Below are 9,901 nucleotides of genomic sequence, written 5' to 3'. Positions count from 1 at the left end.
TGCCGGTATTCCTATTAGGCCTCGTATCCATAGGCTGATCCCTGTGGCGTGTGCCCTTGTTCCGTGTTTACTTTTTCCCATGTGACCTGCCACACAGACAACGAACCGTAGCGGCCACTAAGCAAAACAAAGGTTCGTTGTCTGTGTGGCAGGTCACATGGGAAAAAGTAAACACGGAACAAGGGCACACGCCACAAGGGAACAGCCTATGGATACGAGGCCTTAAACCCAGGGATATCGATCCACAATGCTAGTATTAGCCTTAGATTTCACGCGTTGATTTTGAAAAATGTTCAGTCTACAGTAAAAGATGGTGAAATCAAAACGGAAATTCTGACAAAACTATGATATATCGCTCACGGTGATGTGCGTTAGAAAGTTGGGAAAAATCCTTCATTAGCGAACTATCTTACTTTGAAAAGCTAAAAGGTTGATCCAAAGAAAGGCTCGCGGGCAGAGTTTAAGCCTATCAAAATCGAAAATCTTACACTAAATGACTAAATTTCACGCCTAAGTTTAACAATAGGATTAGAAAAAAAAATACAGTATCAAGCACTACAGTTTTTCCTGACATTTACTGACAAAATGAAAATGATTGCTTTTCATTTGGCCGAGAAAATTAATTTTACATTGAAAAGGTGTAACTCAAAATTTAGCTCATTTCAACACCAAATTCGATCGTTTCGAGTGAGCCTTGCATAACAAAAGAATCGGTTGTCCAGGTTGCTGAGTGAATGATGTACGGCCACATGTACCACGTACCTCTCACGCAATGGATATTAGATAAGCTCTCGCCGAATGACAGCATCTATTTTTTTTATCTAAAATGACCAGAATTTTGTAATATTATGTACTAATTTTAGATTAGTTTTGACAATTTTTATATTTCGCCACGTATGGGCCAGAACTCACACTGAATGACTCCATTTTGTCGTGACTTGCACCCGTTGTTACCCTTTATGATGTCAAATCTTTCACCGAAAGACCCATACTTTTGAATCACGCAAAACTCCCATCCGTCAATTCTAAAATCCGGTGGCCTATAATTTATGTTTTCAACGTGATAAATCGAAGTGTAAATTAAGTACGATAATCGGAGTTATCATGGTTATAGAATGTATCTAAATAAATTTTGAATGTCAGCATACTCTGTGCACGGTATAATATTTGAAACAAATGCCATTTTCTTTGGCACTGAAGTAGAATGGAACACCCAAAGGTTTAATTGTACCACTAATAGGCATGGGCGATACATGGAAATATGACGAGTAACTATTTGTTAGCATGGCATCTGAAAAGACTGCATTACAATTGCTGAAGGTGATCAAGTTATCAACTACAAAATATCCAGTAATTTGAACATAGTGGGAACAGAAAATTTTAAGTTGGAGTCGGGAAAGATAAGGAGTAATGTTAAGATTTAAGAGTAATGTTAGAAACTTTATTTTAAAAAAAAAAAAAAAAAGAATTAAAGAACGCAAAAATCAAATTTGATTCAAGTTCAAATCAGTTTCTGATCTGATGTCTCTATTATTCATTCAAAATACTTTGTGCCTCGTGGGCAAAAAGTTAAATTGGGTATCGCAGTTAAGGCAGCTGTGTACTCTCAGATACGCATGTAGTAAAAGTGCCATAACTTTGTAATTATTCATGCAAGACATGTAAAAGTATACATTTTTATAAAGGCAAGACATCAATGAATCTCAATATAAATTTTTGTTTTACTTTTTTCTTAATCTTGAGGCACCATTCCAAAAACAGTTTTTTTAGTTTTTTGATATTGGCCTTATTTTTTGAGATATTGACCATATAAGGCATCAAAATAAACTTTCATAACCGCCTATTTGCACACAATGATGCCTAAAATGGGAAATAGACCAAAATATAAAAAAATGAGAAAACCGTTTCTTAAGTCAATCATGCTTTTTATGATGAGCATAATTGCTTACCTATAGATGCTGTCTTTATTGAGTTATCGTGTACCTAAATCGTCATTTTATTGAGAAAATGAACATTGAAATAAAGGCCGTTGAAGTTTAAAGTGGTAACATTTTGCACTTTGATCGAAGCTTACAGGAGAATGCGGCAGTTCTCGTTTTTCTATCTTACATTACGTGAACATCGGGTAAATACACAGCCCCTTGAGAAGTTTGGGCGAAATTTAATCATATCTTGATGTTTAAATCGGGGAAAGAACTTGAAAAAAATCACATTTTATCAGCTAAAACGGAGCCATTTGACCGCTAGGTTTTTGTGAAATCAGTGCTTTCGTGGTGTTTCCATAAGATGCGCCACGCATGCAGATAAGCGTTGCGTATACGGAGCGTATCTGTGCGTTATCAAATTGCGCGATACGCAACGCGATGCGCTGTTGCGCATGTGTACCCTGCTGGTACCATAGACATACCACCTGTACTTGTTTGTCTGGGGCTGGTACAACAAAGATTTTCTTTCCTTTTAAATTTCAAACACGAGTGGAATAGTGAAATAAAATCCTTCAAATATTGCAGCTGGAGTTTATTAATCTGGATTTTCATTCCTTGTATTTATAAAAAACATAACAAAGTACAAACATATCAAAAAAACTCAATTTCGCGAAAGAAACAATGTCTAGAGTACACAGCCGCGTTAAAAGACTCATAGAATTTAACGGTCGTTCCGATTCACTTAATAGCGAGATTGCGATGTTACATACTTAGCACGTACGTGGGCCCGTGCGTTTATACGACGTTGAAAACGGTGTTAAATATTGCTAGTCTCGGTTCCAAACTGGATTGTGCTCATTCGTCACGAAGGAGAACAAGGCGGCTGGAACAAAGACTATAATATCTGATCTGGTCGATAGAGGGCATAGTGATTGAAAGTTGAATGGTTACCGAGTCTCTGCCTAATTCAAACAGCATGCTTTTGATTTTGACTAAAAACCAAGATTCACATGCTGCTTAAACTTAATTGTATTTTGTGCTCCCCAAATATTATAGTTGACCAAAAACATAAATTTTGGTAGATTAAGGACCATATATCATGACTTTACTTTCAAAATGAGACTTTTTCATGCCGAAAATTAGGCGCGTTGCCTGAACTTTGACTTGTCGTAAAATCAGCATATTTCTATGTAACCCGTGCGTTTTATACGATGTTGGTGTGAAATCGCAATGTCATTTTTTATATGGAAAGTATCACACACATTTCAATGGACAATCTCTACATGCAAACATCGCGTATAAATGAAGTCAGTTTTTAACACATCGGTGTAGCTTTATTATAATGAGTTGTTACAATCAAAAGGGATCCTAATAATAATTAGACTCTCCTTCGTATGTTTATTATCCTGGATTGTCTTTAACACATTGTGAAATGGACAAATTCTGTGCATTTGCAACGATGTATCTACGTTAATATCGCATGTGCAAAAGCTTCAAAACTGGCTAAATACGCGACCTCGCTTCGATACAGGAGAGTGGTTTTGAATAAATCGACGTGCGTCCAATCACTGTGTTTGGAAATCGCAATCTGTCTCATTTTTCACACTATTTCTCTCTAATTTTTTCACAAAAGGTGATAATTGAGTGTGGCATCTATAAAGTTTTTCAACAATGGGAAAAATCAACTTGGTTCTCACGAAAATATCGATCCTTTGCCCTGATACACTTTTTTTTACTTATCATGTATAATGGCCCTTTTATCACTTAAGGGTACATGCTCTTGGGTCATGACCTTGACATAGGGAAATTTTTTTTTTAATTTTTGACAAGAAGACATACATACCCTTCATATAAAATAACATAAATCCTGAAAAAAAGTGCCAATGTGTAATTTCCCCCTATTTTGTCTCCCGTTGCTAATGAAAACAAACTCCGATTGTATTGCGTGAGGTCCATTTATTAAAAGCTCCATGGTATGCACCAATTACTCTCTTACAGTTTCGAGTCCAGACTGCATATTGTAAGGACGAACGACGTGTGTTTAGAACGACGTAAACCACAGCATAAACCGATTGTGAAGGAGACTAACTCTCAAGTTGAAGCGTTTCCGATTAGAACGTCAGTCCGGCAAACTCGTCAAATTGGGCATATAATATCAAAACGGGATGTACGAACGGGAATCGGGATATCGCTGTGCTTGAAACCGTGTGCCCAGCGGCGCCCGCGCCCGGTAACTTGCAGTTAGTGTTTTGTTTTGCACTACAGCCCGTGCAAGAAGTGCTGTGAAAACACATTTATATGGAAGATATAGGCCTATATTAGATTTACTCCCGGATTTACTGAAACCCGGGGCTCACAAAAATGATTATTATAAATGATCAACCAAATATTGTTGAAGGTCTATTGATCATTATTCAATGACAATGGACATGCCTATTGCCTCCCAAGGGGGAGGGGGTAATCCCATACTGCCAAATGCATACGGGGATTGCGCTTTTGCAAATAATCCTTATAGACATGGGTCCCTATTTTTGCTGAAAATCCTTATGGGTCCGTTAAACCCCCGTACCGTGAATCTCGGGGAAAATGGGTCTAGGCCTATAGGCTTTTGCAAAATAGTGGCATTGATTGCAAAGGGTAAAATAACTTGACCCGAAAGATAAACTCTTTATTAACGTTTTCCATCACGGAAAAAAAATTAACTACGGAAAATTTACTGAATTTAGAGAATGCAATGCGGCCACCACCTTGAACTGTGGTCGCAATTTCAGTGATTGACAGTGAGGTAACACGAACATGGCACTGGCCATCTGGTCACGTGCGCATTTATATATGCGCATTTATATATACAACCGAAGTCCACTGATAGGAAAGAAAACTTTAGACATGGGTCTATATTTTTGAGAAAATCCTTAGTAGGCCCCTCCCTACCTGTCCCTCCCTACCTGGCAATGGGTAGGCCTACGGGTTTCAAGTCTGGAGCCTCCACCCCGTCTAAAAAATATCAAGTTGTTCCCCCCCCGCATGCCTAGGGCCGGTTTTTAGGTGTCACTTCGTCTAAACCATAATTATACGCCTAACGACCATACCCGTACGCCTCGAGGGGGAGGGGCTTTGGGGTGGCAAAAAAGAAGGGCAGCAGAGGCGGCAAAGGGATAGCGCGCAGTGGTGTAGATTTCTTTTTGACATTTGGGGGGATGGGGGATGGAAATTTCTTTTTTGAAGTAGGCCTATACGGTGAATCCAGCGTTGAGCGTGCAAAAATTTGCACTTTGGGGGCTAGCTAAAATGGCCAATGAGGTTAATTTGGTCAGAAACCCCTGGCAGAAACCCACATACAGGCGTCAACATTGGGAGGGTGATTGTATGGAACATCTACCCTGGCAAAATATTAGTGGGATTTATCCTCCATCCCACCAGGATCTACGCCTACAAAAGGGAAGGGATCCGAAAATCTAAACTTCGAAAATAGTCCAATAGGCCTTCTGATTAAAATACAAAATAACAAAAACACAAAATAACTTCCCATGACAATATGTCGGTTCATAAAATACAAATTTTGTATTAGATCCAACACAAAGGTCCGAAATTTTAAAAAAGTCGGCGGCAATGAAATTACGACCCCCCCTTTTTTTCGGCAACAAAAAAATTATGACCCCCTCCGGTGATTGGCCTACACCTTAGGGGCTGTGCAATAATTATGACCCCTGGGGAGGGTATAATTGGCGGGGGGGGGGCAAGAAATATTTGGCGAGCCGAAAGGGGATAAGCAATTCCCCCAAGCGATTTTTGGCACGCATTCATGGGGCGCCTTTTTAATAAAACACTCTAAAATGGCTTGCGGAAAACAGTACGGGAACGCTTAAATTTTCCTGCTCGGAGCGCTGAGGGGGCAAACACTTTTTGGCGGGCCTACGGGGAGGGGGGGAAGCGATTTTTGGCGAGTCATTTGGTAGTTTTACCCTCGGGGTAAATTGCACAGCCCCTTAGGCCTACCCCATAAAGAGGCTAAAATTGTATTGAAATCATTCAAATCAGTCTTTTTGAAGGAAATAACCACACTATCTGTCATCTTGTGACTCCCTACATTTTGGTCATCGAAAATGTTATGACCTTCCCCCATATTTTGTATCCTTAAAATTTTTGAACCCTTCTGTATATTTGCGACCCCTTCCGAAGAAAATGATAGCGCCCCCCCCCGCCAGGCCTAATCATTATTTTGTTCAGATTGGTGAATCATATGATTTACAAATGCATCGTTAAACCATAGACCTATTTTGTACTTTTGTTATGAAACTTACAAAAAAAGTAAGGCAATTATCGTAGTAGGCTGACGATATCCATTCTTGTTCTAAAATTGTTAATTTTGCCCTTGGTTTGTTCTGACTAGAAATATGAAACACTGGCCCTTTCTGACCACAGCTTCTAACATTCATAACATCGTTGGTCAATCATGTCCCAAACGGGATATACAACCGCGGCAGTCTTCTCCAAGTGTGTACATCTCGATTTGCCGGATTGACCCATGACCTCATGAAACGTAAACACATGGTCGGGCGTGAAATATAAATTTCTCCGTGTCTTCTTGCCAGGAAAATCAGGAATTTAACCAGTTGCAGTCATTTGATTGTGAGTAGCAAAGTACACAAGCAACCGGGCCTTGTCGTGGCTTATGAGGGCGAATTTCGTTTGACACTTTGTCAAATAAGTAACATAGAATTGAAAGAAATGTTACGCGATTGACCGTATCTCTGAATCGTGTAAAAGCTTAAAAAGTGTTAAAAAAATACCGTCTAAAAATCGTAATCTAATGATCGTAATCCCCAAATTCGAGTATGCACATGTAGCGAAGATATGCACCATATCTTGCAAAGTTGATTTTTTTGAAAATAATTAAACAAGCTATGAAAGCTAGACTCATTAAGAAATTTTTGAAAAATACAAATTTCAGTCGTAAATTTAGGTTTTCTACAACTTGTAATTTTATTTCTGAAGCAGAGATATCAAAACTGAATAGCAAGAATGTTATTATGGGATGTTTTATAGATGACTACAATTTGGTTTAGAAATCGGAATGAGGAAAATTGATGAAATGACTGGTCAAAAAAAAAATAGCGAGTGCTATAGTCAATGACCCAGTTCATTCACTCCCAGTCCCAATCAGAGTCTGAAAATTAAAATAGCAATGGAAAAATAATAATATATAAACCTTTACCTTTAAGATGAGGTATAACTTTTATTTTTCCGATGATTATTTCTGGGCCAAATTTGATACTTAATGTGGCAAAATCATCCCATTTTTTTGCTCAAAACCTCAAAAGAGGCAGTAACCTTAACGTCTGTTCTAGAATATATATTCTGTGGTATCAAATTACATTATAATTACTGTTGATTAATATTTCTAGCTCTGCGGGGCCCTTATAGTCGTGTCCCACTTTGGAGTGTTAAGTTTTCGAAATAATAATATGGCATCGGGCCTGCCGGCCATGCGGCCTTGATGTTTTTGTTGATACTGTGCCCCAGTTGAATATCCAAATTTCGCAGTAGTTTGTTTATCGCACTTGCGAAATTAATTATCATGTATTATGTTGAGTGAGATTCCGAAAACCAAAAAAATATTTGTCTTTATTTTTCGTCTTTTGCTCGTTCACTTCCTTTCCTCTGCCTGTTTTATTAGTGCTATACTATTATTATTATTATTATTATTATTATTATTATTATTATTATTATTATTATTATTTGTGTGTGATCCGCATCTCACTCGACATACAGTTTTTTGTGCTTGCAACATTTGCAGAATGTGTTATTTAATTTATCATCCCTAATTCCTCTGACGATGGAAACACCACCTATTCTGTTTTGATCCAACTGCTATAAGTCTTCAACTTTAACCCTGCATCCGAGAACCGCGCCATAAATTTTTAAAAATGGTCTACTCTATTTGGAAAATACTGAATGTGCTCCAGCTGGGCCACATGGGTTGGGTACTTGCATGTGCACAATGCATTATTCATAAGAAATGGTAAACATGTATGATTGCCTATCTGTTATTGGTTAAGATTTACCACCCACATTGATATTTACTTCTTTAACATTCATCTCAGATTGGATGAAAGAGGTTGAGCATATGTGTTAAGATATTGTGGGTCACAAGGTCGCGATCGAACTAAAGCAGTCCCTTTTCTCTGGGCAGAGAGGTCACCGCGGATGTGTTGTGTTTTATGCATGGAATGTATCAGAATGTTTTAGAATGTTTCTTCTTATTTTTATAATGCTGCTTTATCTACATGAAGAGGTTTGGGTGCAGGTCACTCTTTTAATGTAGTTTTTAGATTTATCCTTGTGAATTTTCTTTCTGTAATGGTTTCAATTTGTTGCAGTATTTAGGTTTGTGTGCAAAGCGCCTGGAGCTCTTTATGGTATTGGGCGCTATATTAAGCGCAAGTTTCATTTTCAGAACAATGACTACAACTTGTTAGTTGAAAACTAATCCGCTAAAGCATTTTTGGTCCACTTTTGTTTTTATGTTATGTTAATGTCAATTAATGTAAATATTATGTTAAATGACATAATATCTATTAATGTAAATGTAAATATAGATTGAAAAATTGCGATATATTCAATTAATAAATGAATCCTCTTTCATTTGTTCGTGATGTGCTGCTTCCAATTGATGTTGTATACTGTTCTAAGCATTCTTGTGTAGCAACCATCAAGTTCCTTACATAGTCTGGGAGACATAGTCCATGCTTCACATCCATACGTTAGAACGGATTCGACGGTAGCAGCAAACAAACGGATCTTGAATTTCTTTGGGAGAGTTGACCTCCAGATTTTGTTCAGGCTGTTACATGCTCTCCATGCAGCTGCTTTGCGTGTTTTTACATCTTTTTCCGTGCTAGCCATCCATGCACCCAGATACTTGAAGTCGCTCACCTCTTCTAGGTTGGTGCCATTGTTTGTCTGGATAGATATCTGTTGATTGTGGTTGAAAGACATGAACTTAGTTTTTGAAGCGTTCATTTTGAGGCCTACTTTTCCAACAGATGATTCAACCCTTTGCAGTAGCTCTTGTGCTTGGTGGATTTCCTCAGACAACAGGGCTATGTCGTCTGCAAAGTCTAAATCTGTTAGCACTTCAGGTCCGATCCGTCTGCTTCTTCTCTTCTCCAGCCGGAATCCAAGCTGCTCTTCTATGCCTTCAACTGCCTCTCTCAATGCATAGTCCAATACAACCACAAAGAGGTATGGGGCAAGGGTGTCTCCTTGCAGTACACCAGCAAGTATATCAAACGGTTCCGTTTCTCCATCTGGTGAAACTACTTTTGCCTTGGTGTTTTTCATACATTCTTGCTATGCCTTCCACAAGTTGATTAGGGATTCCATAGGCCTTGAGAATTTGCAGCATCTTTCCTCTATGAATGGTATCAAAGGCTTTCCTGAAGTCTATGAAGGTTATTATTGCAGGCAGGTTTTTAGCCTTCACTCCTTCTATGATCCTCCTTAGGGCCAGTATGTGGCTTACTGTTGTTCGGCCAACCCTGAAGCCATTCTGGTTGATCCTAAGAACTTTGTCTACTTCAGGCCTGATCCTGTTGAGTATCATTTTGTTGAATATCTTGGCAACAACTGAGCTTAAGCTAATCCCTCGATAGTTCCCTGCTTGACTAAGATCTCCTGACTTAGGAATTGGTACTATGTTGAGAATAGACCACTGGTCAGGCTTGCTTCCTTTAATCAGTGCATTATTGCAAAACTCCAGAACTATGCCATCCAGATCACATCTTTTCAGTACCTCTGGTGGTATACTATCCTCTCCGCAACTCTTCCCTTCTACCAGTGCAGTCTTTGCCTTTGCATATTCCTCCTGACTAAATGGTGCCACATTGATGTTTAGATCCTTGGCCACCGGTACAATATCCTCATCTTCTCCATCTATTTCTGGAGGGCTACCTAGGAGATCTTTGAAGTGGGTG

This window comes from Amphiura filiformis, chromosome 7, assembly GCF_039555335.1.
Source record: "Amphiura filiformis chromosome 7, Afil_fr2py, whole genome shotgun sequence".
Taxonomy (NCBI): domain Eukaryota; kingdom Metazoa; phylum Echinodermata; class Ophiuroidea; order Amphilepidida; family Amphiuridae; genus Amphiura; species Amphiura filiformis.
This window is presented reverse-complemented; position numbering follows the sequence as displayed.